This window comes from Oenanthe melanoleuca, chromosome 4 (assembly GCF_029582105.1).
Source record: "Oenanthe melanoleuca isolate GR-GAL-2019-014 chromosome 4, OMel1.0, whole genome shotgun sequence".
NCBI lineage: Eukaryota > Metazoa > Chordata > Aves > Passeriformes > Muscicapidae > Oenanthe > Oenanthe melanoleuca.
The window spans coordinates 1,565,326-1,590,161 of record NC_079337.1 but is presented as its reverse complement, the minus strand read 5'-3'; the positions used below and the strand labels follow the sequence as shown (position 1 = coordinate 1,590,161).

Here is a 24,836-nt window from a genome sequence, read left to right as displayed (position 1 = left end):
AAAAACCAGGTCACTTGCTCAGGCACTTCTGTGGGGTGCTGGATCAAGAGTGTCAACCTGCAAATAGTGGGACAGCCAAAAATATTGCAAAAAACAATAAATTCTTGTGTCTCTCCCCTGCTTTCCAAAAGCATTTCTCCCACATCAAACTGTGCTCCTCTCTGTGGCAAATGTCATATACAGGTTGTAAACACTCCAGCAGCATCAGAAATTTAGGGAGAGTCTCTGTTAATGGGATGCTGGTGGCAATGCTGACCTTAGAGGTGCCCAGCCCCTAGGGCAAGGCAAAGAGGGATGGTAATTCCTGCTCAGGAACACAGCTGGCTCTCCCCTGGCTGCAGAACAGCAGCCCTGACATCATCTCTGCCCGCAGATTTATGGTGCAGTTAGAGAAGAAATGAAGGTTAAATGATGTGTGTGCCAAGCTTTAGCTAACACACACATCCCTCTGGCTTCAGCAGTGCCTGTGTTTAAAAGCTGGCAGCTCCCTGCAGGGAAGCCATGGGGTAACCAGGAGTGGGGAGGGAGGGAGGGAGGGGGCAGACTCAGTGCCCCATCTCTTGGTTCTCCTAAACCTTCACCTCTGATTGCTCATAATTACTGAATTAAAAAAAAAAAAAAAAAAAAAAATTCCACAGTGGAATAATAACCAAAAACTCTCATGGCACAAGGTCAGCACAGAGCCACCCCTACATTTTGAGTCTTAAATGCTCAGGTTTGTGGTAAGAAAACTTCCCTTTGCTCTTCTTCCTCCCCTGGTTTCTATTATAGCCCAAGCAGGCTGGCTCCTGTGTGTGGACTCAAATCTGCTGCTTCTAAATTCTTTTTGCCAGGTACAGGATCAAAACCGACACTTCTCTGCAGAGTTTTAAAAAATTCATTATCTAGTTAATAGTCAGGAAACTACCACCTGATTTGCTGGGATATGAGAGTCTTCCAAGCATTTCAAGGATCTCAGTGTCCAGCTCTTTGGACAATTCAGCATTTAGCATAAGATTCCTGGCAGCAGGCCTAAAGTCCAGTTTGGAAAGTCTGGATCCCACCTACCTGTCCTGTTGTGAGGCTTTGTTAGTGCTCACCCAGCATGTACAAGGACATTTCAAAGCTCCCAGGCAATACAGTTCTAAACATAAAGCAGGACACTTAAAGAACTGCTGGAAATCTGCCTGATGTCTTCTCCAAGGCTCTGCACCTCAGTGGACAAATTATCTGCTGCAATCTAAGTGCTGGGTTCCAGTCCTGTTGAGAGTGTATTTTTATCAATGACAACTTAAGGGGCTTTTTCCTTACAAGTACTAATATAATTAACAGTATAAATAATGAAATACCACGTAGAGAGTGCTTTGAAGGCAGAAAGCACTCCTTAAACACCAAGTAGTGCCATTATAATTTATTAATTCCCTGGATTTCCCTACATCAAAAGAAGAAATGATACCTAACTGAATTGAATTTTAAAACACCACACTGCCAGAAAAGATACATCTACATTACTCGGGCCAGTCTGCAGAATAGGGGCCAAAAGAATAAGAAATGCTCACAAACCTTTTGAGCCTGCAGACACCCAGACCAAGATAAAATGAGAAAAAACTGGAGACACAAGAGCATAGTGTGAACATGTGATGGGTTTGGACAATACTGATGAGGATTTAGAAAAAGGCAGGGGAGAAAAAGATAAAAGAAAGAGGCAAGAACACAACAAGCAGTGAAAGCAAAGAAAAAGCTAAAGAGACAAAGAGCAGACATGGAGCAAAGGGAGCCCAGAGCAGCTGTGAGTGCTCCTAGTTGGCTGCTGTCACCCTGTCACATTAACCAGAGCACAGAAAGACCTAAATCTCTTGGACCACTGCTTTTTCAACTGGCTGTCAGAACTTCAGACAGCTGCACCTGCTCCAGCAAAAAAAACAACCCAAACAGACAAAAAAGCAAAACAAAACAAAAAAAACCCAAACCAAACCTACCCAACAAATCAAAAAAATAACCAGTCTGCTACTAATATGTGAAAAGCCTCAGCAATTGAATCAGGTGGCATTTAGCATGGGATATCATCACAGCAGATAACAGGCTGTGTGCTATTCTGGTGCAGAGCTGGGGAAATAAGCACACACCAGCTGTTTTGTGTCCCTTTTGTGTCTCTCATGGCTTCCTGGAAATATCCAGGCCATCCCCAGAATGTCCCTGCATGCTGGGGTGCCCTGTAAAGCTGGCCACTGGGGTGGTGGCATTGCTGCCATGGCTAAGCAGGGTGAAGGCAGCAGAGCACAGCTGCAGCCTTCGTGTCAGCCAGGGCTCGAGCTGCAGATTTGGGCTGTCACACCAACAAACGGAGTGCTGCTTATCCTGTACCCCACTAATCACCTGATGGAACACCTCTCTCATGAGGAGAGATGTGGGAGCTGGGCTTGGTTAGGCTGAAGACTGAGAGGGAATCTCATCAATCCGTACAAATGTCTCCAAGGTGTGTCAATGGGATGGTGCCAGATTATTGGTGTGCAAGGACAAGAAGTAAGAGCCATAAACTAAAACACGACGAGCTCCCCCTCACCATGGGGAAGAACTTGTTTCCATGAGGGCGAGCTGCCCAGGGACCAAACTGACCTGGAGTCATTCCTGTGTCACCTGCTCCAGGTGACCCTGCCTGGGCTGGGGGTTGGACCGGCTGATCTGCAGAGCTCCCTCCCCAGCCCAGCCATTCTGGGATCCTGTGATTAACTCCCCGAGAGGCTGCTCTGCCCCAGACCGCCGGGCTCTGCTCTGGGGAGCAGGGAGGCCACACCACGGGGAGAAGCCCCAAGGAGCTCCGAGTGCCAGGTGGGATTTACCTCCCAAGCCGCTCCTGTGCCAGAGACAGCTGAGAAAAGACAGGGATCGGGTGTCTCGGAGGAGGAATTCCAGGCGGCTTTGTTGAAACAGCAGGCAGAGCCCGGAGCAATTACACTTTTGGTAACAATTACCAGCATCAGCCAGCGGCTGCCAGGCGAGGAGCCTTGGCAGCGCCAGCCCCGCTTTCATTTGTCGTTTCCACTCCAATTACTCGACAATGCCAAGCGATTGGCAGGAGAAGCCCGAACGAGGGGGAAGCAGAGAGAGCGCTGCAGGTCCGCGGGGACACCCACTAATGGAGCGATGAGCAGATGAAAGTCATTCCGAGACACATAAAGGATTCCCGGTGTCCACTCGGTTTGGATTTGATGTTCTGTCTCTGGCAATGGGGAGCTGTTGCTCTGCTGAGTGTGTTTTCAGAGCTGGTATTTGCTGGCATACGATAGAAACTCCCTAACAGGGGGTTTTAATGGGCTCATTCCAGCATGCCCACAATCAGAGGACAACACGGGAAGGACTGGGCTCGGAAATCAAACGGAAATTCAGCTCCTCTCAGAGGAAACAGCTTTAGCTCTACAGCCCAAGGAGAGGACAGAGCAGTTAAGGCAAAGTGCAGGGCTTGATGAACAACACAGTAACATGAACACACTGTTACAGGATTGGGAACTAGTTCTCCCCTCCTTCCACTCAGGGAATTAAGAAATTACCTAAATTAAAACAAGGCACTGTTTTCACAGTTCAACAGTCTGCTACATTTCCAATGGGTAAAGTCTTTCACCAGTTGTACCAGCCTTGTGAAAATCAAGAGTCTAAAAATAACATTTCCCAGTAGTCCTAAGATATTTCAGGGATGTGATATTCCAAAATATTCTTCAAATAGTTAGGTGCTATTGTAATCTTCATCCTATCTTTCACACAGACACAGAAGCAGTTGCCAGGAAAGGGCCCAAATGAATCAAATGCACTGAGAAAAGGAGTAAAACTGTGGTTTCAAATCATCAGTTCTAACCAGGATTTAAATCAGCACACAAAGAGATCTTTGCTCAGATTAACAGGTCAATATTTTGGGAGCAGCAGTGGGTTTTAGCGACAAACAAAAACTTTGACAAAAGTTGATGCCCTTTGGTTTGTCACGATTAGATTCACCCAAAACAACTTGCAGTCTCTTTTTAAACTTTCTTCTCACATTAAATTCATCTATAACTGGACATGGTGAATGACTGATAGCAAAAACAATTACTATTTTCTCCCATTTTCTTATGCTGCAGATTTTTTCCATACCCAGTTGTGTGTTTTGATGAGCAGCACACACCAGAAATGCTCCTCAGCATCCAGGAATAACATTTGTTGTCCTCCTGCTGCTTTTTCTCCCCTTTGCCCAAGTAGCTCCTAACCTGCCAACTGGCAAATTTCAAACAAATTTGAAAAGTCCCCCAAAATGACTTCTGAATGGATATCAAACAGTTAATGGATGTCAAACCTGGAGTGTTTGGTTGAACAGCTGTGGAAAAGAAGGGAGGGAAGGGATTAATTTAATCTAAACTAGCTCACAGCTTTAATGATAGCACTCATTACAATATAATGGCTGTTTGTGGAGCAGCAGGGGTGCCCATCTCTGCTGTGTGATGCTCTGGATGCAGGTGAACCCAGGCAGAGCACCAAGGAGGTGATGTTCCCCCTTCAAACGACACTGCTCGGCCACAACTTGAACCTGGGAGAGCCACCAGGACATCAGCAGTCAACAGCAGGTGACAGATGTGTCAAATGATGGACTGAGACTGCCAGCAGGGTGAAGGATTTCAATTTAAAATGCAGGTTATGGTGGGCCAAGTGCTTCCATGTCAACTGCGTCTAAGCCAGGGCAGAGTGAACAAGACAGAGTAAGCCTTTTATCCCATTTCTAACAACAACAACCCATCAGGCCATGAAAATCCTTGCAGCTGATTCAGCAGAGAAAGGCAATGTCTCTCAGTACCAGACACAGCCCTAAGAAGCTCTGCACCAGGTGAAACCTAATTCTAATTCTACTTCTTGAAGGCAAAATCCACTCCAGGGCAATTTTGCAAGCCATGTCAGCAAATATAGATATTTCCAATCCCAGGCTGGATATTTAGGAAGGATCCTTTCAAAGCAAGGAATTAGACACCTCAAATCCTACTGTTGTCACTGTGGGTCCAAGCACAGTCATCTCCCATCCAGCTCCCAGAAAATACAGCCCTTTATGTCCTTATCTTCCATCTCAGCTCCCTGTGCAGCAGGTTAATTAAGTGGCTCTCTCTTCCCTTCCGAAGGGAAAGAGGACTCCTGCACAGTTGTGAATCTTGGAGAACAAAGGCTTCATTACTGAGCAGAAATGATGAAGAAAAGCCTGTGGAATAAGGAAACGTGCAGACTGTCCTCATGTCCTCCAGCATTTTTCCAGTATTGCTCTGGTTCACTGGGAGCTGTTGAGATTCAACAAGGTGACAGTCTTATTATCCAAGACCAAATGGAAATAATGGCAGCAGGAGGTGGCCAACACCTCAGTGCTTGACTCAAACCAGGCTCTTTGCTGCCTTCTCTTACAAATGATTCAATTAATTGACTCTGGCACACAGAAACAAAATCAGGCTTAAAATATCCTGGAAAGGGCAAAGATGATAAATGTATTGGTGTGCTTCAGCATTGTCAAGTGTAATCAAGTTCATTGGGATCAAGATGGACAGCATGGGGGGAAGGAGGGAAGAAGTCAAGCAGCACAGTCCTTGGCAATCACTGGATCACATGTGCTCTAAAAATGATTTTTTTTAGTGACAGCATAATCACACCAAACAACTGAGAAGAACCACACTAATCACCCCTCACTCTATCAAAGAAGGAAGGCCAGGGGTGCAAAAGCTTATCCTGTCCAAGAGCAGTGAGCAGACTGAGGGAGAAGAGGCAAAACCTGTGGAATAACACCAACAGGGAAGCAGCTGTGGCCAGAAGGTGCAGTGGAGGAAAAAGTAACTCCAGGGCTGGAAAGGGTGGTCAGATGAATCACAAATGGCTTTTCAGAGATGTAAGAAACAGCTCTGTGAGGCATTTCAACTCCCTCCCTCGAGGCAGATAAAAGATGAGCGGAGAACCAGGGCGTGGGTTTGCCTCAGCAGGAGGAGTTCCAGTCTATTAATTAGCATGATTGGCCATCAGTCAGAAATAAATCATATTATCCATTGCTAAGTGGCAGCATTCAACAGGACACAAATTGCATGTGTCTCTGAGCTCATGCTGGAACAGTTCATTTTGCTTTCATTATTCAGAAGCACTGCATGAAAGGTCATGGCAAAAAAAAATATTTATTTAAAATTAAAGCCCTGTAATCCTATCTAAAGTATATTTACTTTTTCAATGCATAACACCACGACTCTGTGACCTGATTTCCAATACAATGCCAGGGAGATGTCAGGAGCTGCTCTGAAAATAACCATGATCCATACTTAGAGCATCTCTCCAATTTGTTCCCTTTACCACAGTTCCTTTTCTATAGAAAAACTGATTTTACAAAATTTGACTGTCCACAGGAGAAGCAAGCTCTGGAACAAGGATTGCCATAACCTCTGCAGCTCCTGAATTTTTGTCTCTCAACCCCTTCTCTCTCAGAATAAATCTGAGGTAAAAGCTTGGAACAATTTGCATGGCAAGGCCAGAATGGGGGCTGGAGCAGCAAGGGTAAGAGGGAGCACATGCAGAAGCACTTATTTAGACTCCTGAAACCAGACTGGGGGGTTCCTAAATCTCTCCAATGCTCATCGTTTACAAAGGGGACAGTTTTATATCAAAGCACTTGGCTCCTTCACTCTAGTGATGTCTTAATCTGCAGAAGCTGCTCCATGAAATATTTAGCAGAGGCTAAGCATATGCATCCCTTAAGTTCAGGCTGAGGAAGAAAATGCATCTTCCCTCCACCTCAGGCAGCAAGAATGGGCTGGGTATTACAGTAAATAACACCTGAGAATGTGCATTTGTTAACCATTTAATTCTTCTCCTTTAATAATCCTGAATGAGTGGTAATGTGTTTTTCAAAGCACATCTCTGGCATACATGCAGCCTCAGGCATCAGGATTCAGCCAGAGGAGAAACACAGAGCTCTGCTCACATCCCTCTCCACGCCATGGATATTTGCCAGGCTGAAGATTGCTCACTGACATGGTGTGAGCCAATTCCTGTCAGGCTACTTCACACTTGGTTAGAAATAATTGCTGCCTCATTACAAATTTAATCATGACACTGTGATATGGTAGAACTCTTCCTTGCAATCTCTTCCTCTTCCTTCTTGAAGATGATGTGAAACAGATTAACCATTATGCAGTTTAGGTATTTTTAATTTTTTTTTTTCCTCCTCAAAGAAGGAAATCCCATTTTCCAAGATTTTGTTCATGTAGTTGCTACACTGCTAAAGAAGCATCTCACAATGCTTTTAGCTCCAGGTTTCTGCAAGATGCTAAGGTTTTTAGTTTTTCTTCATCTGCCTTTACTTGGAGAAGGTCTCAAAGCAGAAGAGTCCCACACTCGTGGGCTTGCCGGTACCCTGAACAATTCACAGCTTCCCTGAAGAATGCAGAGATTTAGGAAAAGGGGCACAGGAAACACTCTGAGGGCAGTGTCCTCTCTCCTGAATGGGTTAGGAATGAAAGTCCAGGATGGAGAGGGAGAGGCTCCCATGTAACTGTAAAACTTGAGATTATTCCACACTCTCCTTTGCCCATGTCACTCCCACTATGCCATGAATGTAGCTGATGCCATCACCAGCCTGGCACCTTCCTAGAGCTACAGAAATCCCACACCAGGGATCAATGGGACCTATCTGATTGCAGGGATCAACTCAGTTCTGAGGAAGAAACCCTCCAAAATGAAAGCAGGTTGATCTCCTTTGCTGCACAAGATTTATTTCTAGGAACATTGCAGCAAAGCACAAAGGAACATGCCCAGAACTACAAGCACTTAGAGCAGCTCCAGCCAAGATCCTAGTTTCAGTACCCCCATCTCTCCTGAAGATCTTGGTAATGGGAATTCCCAGCAGCAAGGCTTGGTGCTCCCAACACTTTCAGGTGTCTCTCCACCTGTTACCCACTATGCTTTCAAAACCAGCAGCACATAAATAAAGCACAACCTGATAACAAAGGAGGCTAAGGGATTTAGAAAAACACTCTGGTTTTTTCCCCTCAGCAAAATGAAAACCTGAGCTGGGAGACTGAAGACTACTGAATTAACTTTCCCACAAAGCTCTTCCACTCCTCTGCACTGGCACACTTCCCAGAGGTCTGTGCACAGCAGCGTGGATGGATGGCTTCTCCAAACACCTGCATCCATCATTTGATTTGACCTCCAGAGGCCACATTCTTCCCTGCATCTTTAGTTACTTTTATCTTAAAAAGAAAAAAGGAAAGTAATGTGGGTCAGCAGAGAGAAGCTGGCAGCCAGGCTCCCTCCCTTCCTGCCTGCAGGGAAACAGCCATGACTCCCTGGGTCAGTGGTGCCTGGATCAGCCACAGCTCCTGCACTGCACCAACCCAGAGGAGAGCACGCCCCAAAAAACAGCCCTCACCTTGTGCCTGATGTTTCCCACTCAGGGCCATGAGGAATGCTGTTTCAGTCTCTGGAAAGAAACTGCCATAATGTGCAGACCTGGTGAGACAGCCCATTTTTCAGGAGCCTGGGAACATGAAGCATTCCAGCACAGTAAATATTGCACTTTAAATCCACCCGACAGCTGCTTAAGTCCTGCTAGGAATCCAGCCTTCAGGTTCTGGGACCTGAACTCCAGCTGTGCCTGCCCCAGCCCTGGAAGTGCTCAAAGCCAGGCTGGATGAGGCTCAGAGCAGCCTGGTCTGGGGGAAGGTGTCCCTGCCCATGGCAGGGGGCTGGAAATGGCTGAGCTTTAGGGCAGTTATGTAATTTATGACTGCCTTCTACTTCTAGGAATACACAAAAGTCCTCGCACAAGGAAATGCTGAACAGAGGACATGCAGGGACAGATGAGTGGGAAGAGGCAGCATTATCACCTTCTAGGACAAGTATGCTAAAACAGGAGCTAAACCCAGTGGGAATTGCAGCCATCCAGCATCCTCTCCTCCAAACATGCACCAGAGAGGTTCACACTGAGGGGAGACTCCTAAAAACAAAGAGGAAAGCAAGCCTGCAACTCTTTTTAACAGAGCACACTAAAAAGCCTCCAGCTTCCCCTCACCTTCAATGAAAGATGCTTGATGAAAGCTCGAGCCAGCCAGGGCTCTCCCTGCAAAAGCAGATTGCTCCAGGGAGATCCCAAATTCCCCAGCCCACACCACTCCCACCAGGCTGAGATATTGAGAGAGCTGAGACACACTGTTCTTGGAAATGAGGATGTACAAAGGCAGAAAAAAATTGCTTAACCCCTTATTAATCTGCAGAACTTTCCTGCCCCATGATGAGGAAGAGAGAGAGGCAGAATTTCGGAGGCTAGCTCGGAGCACACTTGAAAACAAGCCAACACATGGATTTTTTTCCTACCCTTCCCTGGATGATTAACCTGGGCACCACTCCCACGTCTGCAGACAGAGTACACCGTGCACAAGTCCTGTCGTGTCCACCCCACCCTCCCCACCCCATCATTTGCACTGGAAAAATAGAGGTTTGTAACAAAAGAGAGTTCTCCTCTCAGGGAAGAGGATTAGCTACCCCACTTGAGCTGTTGTAGCAAGCTTATCCAGATACCTGCATTTCCACCTTGGCTCTGCAAGCATAAGGAAAATATCATCCAGGATGCCAGGAAAAGGATGGGGTCTTTCTCATGTTGCCATGCTAAAGTGAACATCTCTGCTCCAAGAGCAAAAAGCAGGAAAACCTGGGGCAGAGAGACACAGACAGGCCCCCAGGCTCCTTGCTGGACCTCCAAGCCAGGGGAAAGAAAAGGGAGCTGTACTTCCAATAATCCCCTCCAGCAACATCAGCTGCTTGGAACCATCAGCACATGGCAGGGGATAAGAACAGATCACAGAACCACCCAAAACCCAGAGCTGGGAATGTTAATCCAGCCTCCTGCCATGACCCCGAGCAGCCCTGCTACGTGCACTCAGGGCAGCACACTGAAATCCCCAGGCCCAGCAAGGGGCTGCTTTGGGAAAACACAAAGTACCTTCAGAAAATCCATAATGTCAGGAGCTATTCCAAAATGCTTCCCTCCCCCGTAGTGAAAGCATTCTCCACATCTTAATGTCCTTCTTTCTTGTCGTTTCGCCTTTCTTCTCCCTGATATTTTTACATTTCTCACATTACATTCTTAATATTCAGCCCATTTCCCATCATTTACCTCTCCCTACTTGTTTTGGGGGTTGGCTCTGCTAATTGCTTTAACTGTCCAAAACTTCACCACTGTGACAAAAGAAACATCCAAATTTTGCCATTGTGTTGCTATTTCATCATTCAAATCTCTTCACAGTTTTCAGATTGCAAAGCCTACTTATCTTTCAATATTTAAGTTTTCAAACCTTCCCAGAACGTAAGAGACTCTGAAAGATGATATTTTATTGCTGCTTTGAAATACCTCTGAGGAAAAACAGGGTGAAGTACTCCAGTGAACCACCTTGCCTCACAAAAACATTTGTTTCCAAGACCTAACAGTTTGAAGGAAAATCACTTTAGACAATGGACAGTTTCTTCATGGACCAGAATGTAAAGTAGACCCAAGCCTGCCAGTTTTGCTGACCCAAAAACCAAGGACTGCAAGCAATTATTGCTCTCAATGAAGAGACACAGCAGCCAGTGTGACACTAGAAGAAAATCAAAAGATCACACACCCTTAGGGTAAGAAATAGTATCACATTTTCTCTTCAAAATGTCTCCTGTGGATGCTATGCCCTAATTTTTAGGTGGTCACAAGTCCCATCCCAAAGACTGAGATTTTGATTTAAGTAATTCCAGGGTAATGTAAAACAACCTGAATATTTCAGATGGATGGGACTGGCAAATCCCTTCCTTCCAGATGTCATTTAAATTTTACAGAGAGGCAGGAGAGAAGTGATTTATGCAAGATGGAAGTCCTAGGAGGAGCAGCCTGTCACAAACAATACTCATTCTTTGTCCACTGCTCCAATGTAACAGCAAATTGCACAAATTTCAAGGAAGGAGAGAGAAGGGAACCTCTCAGGAAAGTGGCAGAGAAGCAGAGCTTCCCCTCCTGTTTCAGGAAGCTGTTAATGAATGATGGCCACTCCTGCCTGGTGACCTTCACAAACGAGCTGGCACTGTCAGCTCTAGCCCTGCACAGTCACGGGTCTAAATCACATCAGGACACAAGTGTCCCCTTCAGCGGCAATTCCAGCCCAAGACACAAACCCCAATGAAATCTTAAGAGGGTGGAGTGATCTTTGACCTCCCCAAAGCACTTTGATCAGACTGCCAGGAGCAGCCAAAACCTGTGGAAATTTTGGCTGTGATATGCCCTTTGTTAGCAATATTTGAAAACAAGTATTCAGCATCAATAATTTGCTAGTGTAGTATAACATAACTTGCTTGATCTCTCCAAAATCTGTCTGTAGGAGCCAGGAACATTTGCTGACAACTTGAGAACCCTGGCTGTTCTGTGCACAAGCAGGGTGCCACACAGAAACTCATTCCTGTTAGTTCAGAGGGAATTTATAACAGTGAGCAAAACCACCTTCAGAAAAACCCTGAGAGCAAGACTGTAAAAAGGAATAAGAGGAGGTGCTCCACAATAAATTCTTTACAAGGGACCAGTTAAAGGCAGGTGCCCTTCTGAAGGCTATTTCAGTATCTGCCACTGAGCAATCCAGAAACAAAGCCACGGTTCCTCACTGCTCAAACACTGCAGTCCAACAAAGTCAGCACAAACCCACCCTTCCTCCACTGTTAATTTTCTTCTTCTCCCAGCAAAACAATTCCTCCTGCCGCTGTTCATCCAGGCAGGGTCTCCTCCCTCTGCATCCAGCTAATGAATCAAAACCAAACCCTGCACTTAACAAAACCCACGTCTGACCCTGCATCAAAGCTGTCCCTTGCCCTGCTTTGATTCTCCTGCAGATAAACAAAACAAAACAAGTCTCTGGTCTCATTTCATCCTCTCCCCCAGGCGAGTTGAACTCTGGTCCTGCTAAGGATGGTCGCACTGGAAATGCCCTTGTATAAACATTTGGCTTGTCTCAATTACCCCATCTTTGTGTGCTCAGCATTTTACAGGAGCAAGCACGGGCTTCCTCTCCTTGCCACTTCCTACCTGCTTCAACCCAAGCTTCTATCAGGAGCTGAGTTAGAGCACAGTTGCAGTGAAAATGGTGTGTCAAGTGCCTGTTTGCACCTCCAGTGACTCCCAGGCTGCTTTCTCCTGCATCCATTTCTCCTACATCCCTCCAGGCTGAGCTGGGAAAAACCAGTAATTCCAACAGTAGAGCCAACAGTAATTCCAGTGTTGCCCACAGCAGCAGGATGTGTTCCAGCAGCTAACCAGATGCAAACCCTGCCATCATTCCTCCCCGAGTGCACTCACCCCTTCCTGGAAGCTCGTGTGTCAAAACCTCATTAGAAACAACTCTTTTGTTAATTGCTTTTCATTTTAACATTTCCCCTAATTAGAGGCATTTTGGAGCTTCACGTAGACCAAGGCAGGTGAGAGGGATGCAAATTAGGACAAGGTTTACCCAGAAGGCCAGAAAACCTACTTTAGTCTTTTTAAAGGGAGAGAAAAAAAAAACCACCTGGCTCCAAAGCACCCAGATGTCCTGACATGAGATTTTTTGGGAATCCTCCCAGAGGATCCATGATTTACAGGGTTGTTTTTTTTTACACTTCCCATCAGTGCACCACAATAGGGCTAATAAGATGCAAAAAAATAATTATTTTTAAAAAAAAAGAAAATATATTTAACAAATGCCTCAAGGAGAAACAAATAAACTAATTATCCTCAACACATGAAAATGCTCGTCTTGGAAAATACCTTTCCTGAGCAAGCACTACTCAATAAATCCAAACAACAGGAATGAAATGAGGTTAAATAGACAATCATAAACCAAAGATTTCTTCAGGAATATTCCTGTTCAAGGCATATACAGAAAAGCATTTCCTGGGCTTTAATAAATGCCTTGGTAAATAGAAATGTACAGGTGTTACCTGTCTCTAAACTAGCTTTTAATTACAATTTCTCCTGATTTTAGGTATAAAGTATCCAAAAGAGAAATGCAATGAGTAAATTGTTGCACATATGGATCTATCAGTCTTCCCTCCCCCTGTCCATGTGGACTCATGGGCTGTCAGAATTGGACATGCATCTTAAAAAAAAAATTGCAATTAAGACCTTTCCATCATTATGGCTCCATGATTTTGTAGGCAGGCCCATTCAAAGCCATTGGCAATTTGGCTGGGTCTGGACTTGCATGATTTTATTGTTTTTGGTACCCAACTCCCAGCTTGAGGAAAGCCACATCCCTCCTCTCTGAAAAATGAACTGACAGAGATCCCATTGACACTGCACTCATCAGCTCTGTAAAACTCCTGAGGATTCACCACACACAGAGCACTAAACACTCATGGCCCTTCCTGAGCTGCTCCTGAGAAGGGAGCAAGGCAGGGAAGAACAGGCAGCATTTGGTTGTTGTGCTGCTCTTCCCACTGCAAGAAGCAGTTTTAGAGAAGGAATGAGGATCCCCTGTAGCAGAACAGCTTTGGAAGGAAAAGAAGAAGGAATTTTGCAGTACTTTATGACAAATTATAAAAATTGCAGCACTTCCCCTAAGAAGTGTGCTGTTCCCACTGATCACAGAGCCTGTGCTGTGTTATCTGATGAAGCCCAAAGGCCAAAATATTTCTCTTCAGATGCATCTAAACCACGGGGAGCCAAAAGCAATTCCTCTGAGCACTTACCCTCAGGGCAGTGCAGGGCCAGGCTTCTAGCCCTGGATTCCTCAAAGAAGACTTAAAAATACACTTCAAACCCAAAACTGACTTAGTGCCACCCTAAAAGCTGAAATATTTCCACTGCTTGAAATTTACCTTTATTTAAATGGCACAACCTTTTCACTTGCTTCCTGCATCAAAGAGACACTGGGCAAGACTGGCTTCTTTTTAAGCCCTCCTAAACTGCAGGAGAAAGATGACATTTTCAAAAGTCAGCATTTTCCAAACCAGCTGAGGTAAGTCAAGCTCCTGAGGCTAAATGTATCCATCAAAGTGTTCAAGGCTCTTCTCCAAAAAAACCTGTGTTCAGCTGACCATTCACAAGTCTTGTGGAGCCACCATACAGCTAAAACAGCAGAGGAAAGAATCAAACCACAGTCAGGATCCCTACATCCACAGCTTAACTGATCTTGAAAGGACTACACAAGTCACCTTGAAGCACCTGTCCTTAGACAAGGATTTGGGAGAGGATGGAGAGACAGCAGGGAAAACATTTTTTTAAATATTATTTTGAGAGAAAATAATAATTTAAAAAGCACTCCCTTGGGTATTAGATCTGCTGTAGTTTCTTTAAGGACAAGCTACTCTCCACTTTATTCTTGAGCCAGGCAAAGGGTGACACTGAGAGTGTCTGTAGTGACAAATGTCTAACACAACCCCAACTACCCAAAGTCAAACAAACTGAACTAAACAAGCCACCAAAAGTGCTTTCAAGCAGATGCTTGGCTTTTCCTCCTCAGTTAATTGTCCCTGTCTGGAAAAGCTCAGTTAATTTAACTGACCTTTCAATTACTCACCACATCAATAACTGAGTTGCTAAGGGTGAAATTACAATTCCACGATCGGGGTGGAATGAAACAACATCTTCATGGTACAGGTGACACCTGGGTGAACTCATATTTCTTAGACTTTAAATCAGATAACCCTGCTTGGGATATTACATCAACGTACAGGAGCTCTCAGCTTCCAGATTAAAACACAAACCTGAGTCAAAGTTAGAACTGAGTGCTCCTACAAACCCTGTACCATGTCAGTCAATCAACATCAGTGGCCACAATCAAGCTGATCATCAGTGCTTCTTCCTCTGCCATTTCCATAAGTAAAAAACAAATGGCCAAATGCACGTGGTGGCAGAATATCAGGAAGGATTGAGCATATCAGATAAACCAGGATTTGCTGACTAAGAGCAATTCAGTAAGGCATCAGCAGAAAGTTGTTGTTAATTCAAGCTACTGAGGCTTTACCAGATAATAAGTTTTAAAGCTTGTGGTTTAAAATTCTGCTATTAAAGCACAAGAGGTAGAAGAAATTGCTTCAGTGGATTTAGACACTGAGGATTCTTTTTTTTAACTTCCTACAGACTATTTTTCCTTTTCTACCCTCGCCATCCTATCCCATTTCTCATAGATTACAGCCCTGCTACGGCATTTGTTTAATGAAGTTTACACAACATTAAGAGGTACTTGATTTAGCTGCCACAGCCACCATCTGTAATTAATCCTCCCAGGAGCCAGGACGCTGCACAGCTTGTTCCTGCAAGCTGGGTTTCGAATGTGGAACAAGCTTATGACCTCCATAATTCCGGTCTCCCATCAGTTTTATGCCATCATAACTCCTGGGCATTCATTTGGCCACTCACCCCAGCCAGTGGAGAACAAGACCCACAGGGAGAGGGTGTAAATCAGCTGGATGTTACAGCAGGATTCCTTCCCTCCCTCCTTTCCCTTTTCCTAGAGCAGGGAATAAAGCAGCACACAGTGATTTGGCCATTTCTGTGCATATTGCTCTGATTCAGAAGGAGTTATGTGCAAGCCTTTTAACCCTGGGACAGGAGTGGGCTTTACCTTCCACTCACACACAGGGAGTATCAGTGGAGCAAGACAAAATTCTGTCAGCCTCCCCTTTGGTGGGACATGAACACAACACCTTCCCCACAGCGCTGTCCCTGTGCCACCAAACTTCCACAGATTCCACCCAAAACTGAGCCTGCCTGGTTTGTAATGCAAGGGGGCCTGTGCTGGCTGACTCTGCTGAATAAATGAATTACTTGACTCTGATCCAAAAACTGCAATTTAACGAAAGTGTAACTTCCAGCGGGAAAAAAAAGCCAACCGTGATTTAAAGATTTCTAGTGATACAGAGTAATTCATAGCACACCTCAGGAAACCGTTCCAATGATTTCCAGTCTTCACAGAAAAAGTCTACCTAGCTCCTAAGCTGAATTTATCTAGCTTTCATTTTCTGCCTACTCCATTTTCTTATGAGTAGCAGAGGTTTATTTATAATAATTTCTGTTCCCTCTGTAGCATTCTACAAATTACCCCTTAACTTTACCTTGGAGAGCTGGTGCAGACAGAGCTCAAGTCCTTTGTAATGAGGAATCATGACTGTCTTTAGGATCCTCTCCATCCTTGTGCATCCACCCCATACCTCACCACTAAGGAGCAGTGAAAAATCAGATTAAGGTTCCTCCAGCTGTGGCAGCAATGCCAAATACCCAGCTAATGGAACACTGCCCCTCCTGAACTGCAAGCCCCTGATGCTCACAGAGCAATTTTATCACACCTTGACACTTGAGTGTTAACACACCAGGAGCCCCAAAATGTTTTACAGAACCACAGAACCATGGAGGCCTTCAGGGTGGAAAAGACTTTCAAGATCATGGAGTCCAACCATCACCCCAGCACTGTCAAGGCCACCACTAACCCATGTGCCCAGGTATCACATCCTTTTAAACCCCTCCAGGATGGGGACTCCACCACTGCACTGGGCAGGTTGTTTCCATGACTGCCCACTGTTCCCCTGAGAAATTTCCCCTAAAATTCAATGTACACATTCCCTGGTACAACTTGAAGACTATTTATTCTTGTCCTGTCACTTGCTGCCTCAGAAAAGGGACTGATCCCCACATCACTCTGACCTCCTGTCAGGGACTTTTAGCGACCAGTAAGGTCCCCCCTGAGCCTCCTTTTTACCAGGCTGAGCCTTTCAGCTGTGCTCCAGATCCATTCCTTTCCCTGCACATGTTCCAGCCCTTCTTGGAGAAGGAGTCCAAAATTGTGCCCAGAGTGCAAAGTGGGGCCAGTCACTGCCCTGGTCCTGCCAGTAAAAGCCAGGCTGTTTGTATCCTGCATTCAGATGTAATAATCACGATGTGGGGGGTTTTTGTAACTAATACTGAAGTGCATCTCTTTTTTCTCCTTTCAGAAGGCCTGAAGACCTCCCTATAACTCATCTCTGCCTGCAGCCAGTTCTTTGGGCACAGAAACAAAACCACCACTGGCCCTGGCCTCTGGGGCAAGATAAGAAGGGATGAATGCTTTTGTGGTAGGCTCCCAAGCTAAGCTGCTATGCAAGCCTAAAGGACTCATGTGCAAACATGTTCAGTGACTCCACACCACAAATCACTGCCTCCCAAAGCAAATCAGCTCTGTATTTGTTTTGTGCACAAATCTGGTTGAGACAGACAATGGCCCTGAGCTTCTGAACATCTCCACAGAAGGTTCACTTAGACAAATGGGATTTCCTCTCCTTGGGGCTGGGACATGTCCTGCTCTGAGGAAATTGAGGAGGGTACAGATCCAAGACACACCAGAAGGGGTTTTTTCTCTCCCAAATACCTTCATCAACAACCCCAGTAAAGGTGACAGGTTTATCAGAGCTGGCCTAAATCCTGAATCAAAAACTTTTGAAAAAAGCTATTTTGAAAATAAACCAAGCCCTTAATGCACAGCCTCTTCTTTCTGATAAATTCTGCAGGACTTTTCTGTAGGTTTCTTTTATTTTAATGCTATTCCAAGGAGGTATCCAAAATCCTGTCTTTATCAACAACCACTCTTCAGATTTGGTGTGCACAAAATAAACAGCAAAACACCTGGCAGAAAACAGACCTCCAGGAAACCCAAGGGCACAGAAATACAATCAACCACTGTTTAGTTCAGCTTCCAAGTTGTTTTTTTTTAAAGGGTACACACACCTTGCCCAAAGACTGGGTACAGGAGGTGCATACCTGCTTTTAACACTTCAAAGGGTCAGGGTGGGTGCCCCTTGCTGTTCTCCTACAGGACTTAAACTCTGGCCTCCACTGAGTGTGTAAAGTCCACAGGAAAGGCTTTTTCCTTCCCTAGGTCTGTAAAAACTCGGATGAAACTGGAAACAGGCTCCTATAAGCACAGCTATTTAAAAGTACAATGTAAAAAAAAAAAAAAAGATGCCTGCAGGAACTTTTATTTATTCATATACATGCTCACATTAAAATGCCAGGGAAAACACTAGAAGGAACTTCCCTGTAAAAAAAACCTTGTCACTGATAAAATTTAAAATGCACTCTATGTGTTAAGAGTACCAAAAGATTCCTGCACACCAGCCCCAGTGCACAGCTTTCATTTTGATGTCCCCATATGGACAACACGGTCAATAAAGCAGCATTTGGAACACAAGGAGGTCAAAAGCCCATCAGAAAATCCTCTGGAAGTCTCTGTAAAACGGCGATTAGGAGAAAGGGGAAATGAGGGGAGGCAAGAGAGAAATGCAGCTTTGTTTGGATTCCTAAAACACCATTTTCCAACTCCTTCAGACACACAGGGATCATCACCTTCCCAGCGACCAAACTGACTGTGCAAAGAGGAAAATAAACCCCAGACAAGGACCTCATTTGACTTCTCAGCAGCCACAGCAACCTCCTTGCCAGGAAACAGGGACACCAGCACAAAGCACAGCCAGGAGCTGCTCCCAGGGAAGCCAGAGGCAAAGCACGGATGCATTTTCCAACACTCCAAGTGCTGGCAAGGCAGGGACAATCCTGTTTGATTGGAGCAAGAGTAACCCCGCAGAAACTAGTGCAGGAGCACGCACAGAGCACAAAACACAGCCCTCCCTGCCCAATTCAGCCATGAGAACATCACCAGGACACGGACTGTACCCACCCTGAGGACACCAGAATGGGTGAAGGAAAGGCCTTGCCAATCCCCCAACACCTTTGGTATTCCAACCTCGGGATGCCAGAGCCTGCTGCCCCCCACACAAGTGGCTCCTAAGCACAAGAATCACACAGGGAGCTGCATTAGGGTGTCTAAAAGCTGCCAAGTGAGGGGAATCTCCCTCCCACCTTTAACACATTCCCCAAAGCCAGCTTCCTCTCTAGACTTCCAGATCCAATGCCTAGTCATTTCTTTGCGTGTGTAGGTGGGAGCTTGGCTCAAAGAGCCAAAACTTCACGTGGAAGGCCAAGACAAGGCAAATCCCTTGCAAGGGAAGTGAGAAGGCGAATCCATGCTGTCTGTGGAAAACAGCAACTGGCAAGGCTTCATGAAATGAGCTCAGTGGCTGCAAGGATGACTGCCAGCGCCAGGGTCAAGTGCTCCTCTGGGAAAATGCCCGGGGCTCCACCGACATCAAAGCAGCTGCAGCACGGAGAGCAGCCCAGGAGTGCAGGAATGTGGGCTCCCTAAATAGAAACGTGCTGATGCTGTTTCCATAACCTCCAGTTTCTCTGCGAGCTGGCAAGGCTGCAAACCCCACCTAAATCACTCCAGCAGCACTTCCCAGAGAGTGAAAGATTAAGCACGGGAACAGCTCTCCCTGCCAGCACAGGCAGATATTTCTCATTTTTCTGGCCTGCCCAACACTCCTCACACAGCCCTGCTCTGTCACTCCACACAGATGCTGCTGTCAACACCATCTCAGGGAGGTTTCCCAATAAGAGTCCCAACAAATCTCAGCTTTGCTGCTTCCACATCATCACAGCTGAGGGTCTGGGTGTGAGCTGAAATGTGGCTCTGCTGTTTCAGTGGTTTCCACCACAGAAAACCACAGCAGTGACACCCCAATGATAATAAATATCTGAAGCCTTTAAAATATTAGTGGAACCGTCTAAAGGGGGAAAGGCTCAATTACCAAGGTTATTTTTTCAGAGGTGGTCGCACAAGATGTGATGGATTTAACCAGATGCTCTCACCACTCCTACTGCAGTGCTTGATAAAATAGCATCTATAAATACACCAAAAACCCAATGAATTGCAGAAGCATGAAATGACTTCAGTAAGGTTAGAAACACTCTGGCACCACACAGAGTGCACTAAAAATATTAAGTATAGAGACCTCACAGCACCTTTTACATAGCACTACAGCTGGTTTTAACAAGGAGGTTACTTAGAGAGGCTGCCAGATGAGGAATTATCATCTCCTCAGTCTGAACATGTGGATTTAGCTGCTATTTGTACAGGCTAATGAAGGCATCTGTAAAAACAGGATGCTGAGGAAAAGAATTGACCTTGAAGATCAGATCAGGTACCTGCAGAACAAAATGCCTGTTCCCATGCTAGACTAAAGGGAGGGAAACAATCACATATGAACAAACTGCTGGCTCCCTGTGCTGGATTTCAATCCTGCATTTTTTTCACAAAGCCACAGGCTCCAAAGCATCAAGCACTGCTTGCTGATAACCAGTGAAAGCCCAGCAAAAATATTTTGCTTAGAGAACACCATTCCCAGTTTGTTTTTGGTACCAACACTTCCTATTTTAATGAGGGAAATCAGCATCACCATAACAATTCAAAAACTGGCAATGAGAGGGCTTCATGTCACAAATCAGCCTGGACACACCAGGTGCCCAGAGGCAGCTCTTACCAGACAGAAATGCCATCCAAGGAGACAACTGGACAACACAGGATGCTGATCACAGCAGCAAAAGCAGCTGAACTGCACAGCTCCTAGGCTGCAAAATATCATGGATGATGCCTTTTCCCAGGGATTTCAAGAGGCTTGCTCTGATCTCACAGATATATCTCTGCCTGAAGCAAGAGGGAGAAAGGACAGTCTTACATCTTGTGAGCTTAGATCTTCCCCCACAAATTGAGGTCAGAGGAGAAGGAAGGATCTGTGGTAACTCCAGCACACTCCTCCCCAAAGAGTGAAGCCTTGCCACCCTTCCAAAGCCATCAAATCCTTCTGAAACCCCCTGGAAAGGATCCTGTGACTGGACAAACTCTATGATGCACAGCAGGATGCACACAGGGTTGTTAAAGCCACGTCATCTTCCAAAAGAAACAGCAGGACCAGTGTTGAATTAATTAAGTCTGCTCAGAAGAACCAAAGTATTAAGGGACCAAACAGAAAAGGAATACCCAGCATTAGAGAGGTAAATGACCTTAAAATCCATTCTACTTTTACCATGCTGTTGTGTCTCAGCTATCTGTATCATCACCTGTTAATCATACACCACATACATAGGATTGCATTCATGCATCCTAAAACCTCTCAGGAAGCAAAATTACAACATGGGGGGAAAAAAAAAAACAACTGCAAAGCACTGCCCTGCAGTCATGGCCAGACTTCTGGAGTTGTGGGATGCACTGCTCTTAGGTAACAGGGCTTAAAGCCTAAATTCTGGGACAAATTCTCCTCAATTTTTAATCTACTGGACCTCAATTGGTCCCATTTTATCTAATTTGAAGTCTCACAAGGTCTTTGGAAGTAACATATTTGACTTTGCTTTGTCCTAAGGATTTCATTAAAATTTAAAGAGGTTTTCATTAAGCTCATTGTTTCATTGTGGGAATTTTTGTTTTAAATAAAACATGGAAAAGAGGCCTAAGAATTACTCTTTATGCCATTCAACGGAAGCACATAATTCATTTTGGGTTTGGAAGATTTCCATTTAACAGCAGACTGAGGCACTTTCAGGGTTCCCTTTCCATAACCACAATGGTCTCACAGTTTCACTGAGAAATTGAGGCAGAAAGGAGTAGAAGCATTTTTAAATGCCTCCAATTTTAAACAAAATCCAGGTTTTCAAAATAGAACACTTTTAGAATTCTGACTTCTAAAATGGCAAGAAATTAAATAAAAGTGCAGCAAGTTACTTCTACTCTGCAACTCTGAGTATTCCTTAGGCACTCAAGAAAATCAGGCTTTTTACAGATATAGAAGAATCTATAAAACTGCAAAAAAATGTGGGAAAGAAATTGCTAACAAGTTTGCTCATGTTTTCCCCTGAAACCACTTTTCCAGGCTCGATGCATAAAAGGATTTACTGCATCCACTAACTCAGAAGTGGCTCTTGGCATGTCAGTAATGACAACTGTGTCTCCATCAGCAGACATTTTTCATAATTTAACAACCAGCCCTGTGTTTCCTCTGAAAAATTAAGCAGCCATGAACCACAACACCTGATGTATGGCAGATCAGTCTCCAGCTGGCTAAGCACCCAAAAGGAATTAATCCCACATGACCAGGACCAAATCCATTCATGCAAGACAACAGGTGAATTCCCAGGACAGGAAAAGGTTAAGATTTTCAAGGAGCCATTCTGTTAGAAACGAGATCTCTGGTTTGATAACTGAAGGGTTCAAATTTCTTATCTTTGCCATCTCGCTGCAAGACCCCAACTTTCAGCTCCCAAAAATTTATTACACTTAAATTAAAATTTCCCAGTTTTCAGCCTGCAAGAAGTTTGATTTTGATCTCCATGAAATACATGCAAAGCTGGTTAGGAAACTATTTTTTTTTTTGGGGGGGTAATGAAACATCTGGTTTAAAATTATTCAGATTAATCCAGGAAGAAGTCATGTTCAGGATTTATCTTTTGGGGGAGGAGGGAGAGGATTTTTTCCCCCTGGCTGATCCTCAGAAACACAGAGCCTGGGACTCTCCTTCAGTGCAGCAAGGCAGCTGGTAATATAAAGATCCTCTGGATGCTGAGCTCCTGGGGTTAGTTAGAGGATTCATTACAGAACGATTCTGGAGTGGATACAATGATTACAAAATCGAGTATTTTATCCTTAATCTGCAGCTCAGCAATAAACTACAGCACAAGGAGAATTACAGCAGTCTTCCCAGGGAAGTCTATAGCCTGCATTGCCACTGGAGGCTATTTAATATGTATGGCAGAAATATTGGCATCACCAATTTCAGAGCAGCACGTGGCTCCTGGCAGCCCCTCCCCGGGCTGGCAGATCCGAGTGGTGACACAAAATCAATGCACACAGCTGGGAAGAGCTTCAGGTTTGGGAGCTTTTGTCCTCCTGAAAGAGCCAAGGAGCATCTGGGGTGAATGCAGTGGCTAAAATAGCACCAACTGGAGAGTCATGTTGGCTGAAAAGGCACAGGGAATGATTGATCCTGGACAATGCTGAACAAACTAATTTAATGATAATGGCATTTTTGATGGGGATTATTTGAGGGGAGGAAAAAAGGGAAAAAGGAATACAATGAAATCAGCCTAGAGATGAGAAATTCCACACAGGACCACTATCAAAACACAGTAGTCCAATTTTGCCTAAGGTTTGCAATGGATTAAAACCCTAACAATCTATTTCAAAAGCCTGAGAGGACAGTCAGTTCCTTTTCACTTCTTCACCCCAGATGTTTGAGGGTGAAGAACAAGGTCTCAAACACACCTTGGGCCGGCAAAATGTTCAATTTGCCAACAAACTGGTGATCTTTCTTCAGTTATCTCACAAAATCCTTAAGCTCTTTGGAGGTCACTGAAAAAGGACAGTAAAGTTCTAAAATTTCTCAATTACAAGACATTATCAAGACATTGCAACCCCTCCTCTAAAGAGAAAATGGAAATGGGAATCCTGGCCAAGGTTTTGAAAGGGCTGAGGAGAGGGAAGGAATGGGGAAGAGATGTAGCAAAGGAAAAAGGCATTTTGCACAGTGGGGATTTAAAAAGAAAAAGTACACATGAATTGTAAGGTGTGAATTTCTAAACAGAGCTCTTGAAATGCGTCCTGAGAGATGGAAGGCACAACGACTTGGACAAGTTCTAAATGCTGGGTGATTGCTGAATTCCTGTCCTGGTGAATGAATTCCTGGGAAAGCCAGCATCTCCTGCCGAGGCTCTGGCACACAGCTCCTATAAATGTGGCATTAAATGTTAATCATCTACTTCAGTCAGTGCTCAGGGATCAACAGGTCCTGCCGGGACACTCACTGGGATGGAAAATGTGCACAGGGCAGCTCTTGTAAAGACCCTGATCTCCAAACAAAGCTGATGCCAGATGACCTCCCACAACACACTGAAGATGAAGGATGAGTCTTCCACCAGCAGGATGGAGAAGAAAGACCTCTGGAGCAGAACAGACACTCACAGCTCCAAGGAGAAGTCCTTATGGACAGCCCACAGTCTCAGATTGAAGCTCAAAAGCTCCACAACCCCCAGAATTCTCTTGTAGTTTACAAATTTCTCTGGGTTTATTGATTTCTCCCACCCAAAGCAAAGAGGGCACCTTTTTAAAATCCCTTCTTGCTCAAAAACCCTGCATGTACCTGACTGTTTAGGAAGGGCACCTCACAGATTCCAGCAAGGGACAACTCAAGAGGGGCACAACTTCATTGCTGGACTGCAGGAACATGAGAGCCAAAGAGAAAAGAAGAGCAGGGAGTGTACTGTGAAAAAACACAGCCATGTCCATGTGCAGGGAAGGACTGAAGGGGAGGGAAGGCAATGACAAATTCTGTGTATGTGCAGCCTGCCGTGGAGAGAGCTGTGAAATACCTGGAGAGATAATCACCTCAGGGTAAGCAGAGACATGGCACTGGTGCTTCTCTGGGAAGTGCCTCATCCCTGCTTGGACACAGCATGGAAAGGGATGTGGTTATCCAGGAGTGGGCCCTGCTGGTGCCACTGCTGCTCCCAGACCCTGGATCTAAGCCCTGCTCCAGGCTCAGGGGGAACTGAGAGATGCTGCTTCTGCATGAGGGCTCTTTCTCTTGGACAAGAAGGTGACATTTAGAACCACTAAGGTAAAAGAAGAGAAATCATTTCATACTAAAACATGTGCCTCTGTCCCCTTCATTTGCTGATGAAGGGACAAGAATTCACTTCATCCTCAGGAGACAAATCTTACATCTAAGGTTCTTTTCCCTGGTACCATGAAATAAAGAGCCTATCCCCATCCCTCTGTATGCCACTGCTGTTCTCAAGGAAAGCAAAGAAGGGACACACATGCAGCACAGGCTTGATTCAAAAATAATTTTTATTTTTGATCCTCAGTTGATCCCATCTTTCTGAAACCCACAAGCAGATGAGATTTGCTCCATGAGAGGCATTACTGCATTAATAAATCTTAACTGCAAAACATTCCTGTACATCCAGAGGATGTAGC

General features: G+C 45.0%; 1 protein-coding gene across 1 annotated transcript in view; it reads right to left on the bottom strand.

The window, feature by feature from the left end:
* Nucleotides 1-24,836, bottom strand: part of FRAS1 (Fraser extracellular matrix complex subunit 1) — a 102,434-nt gene that overhangs the window by 72,015 nt on the left and 5,583 nt on the right. The gene's annotated exons all lie outside the window — the stretch shown is intronic.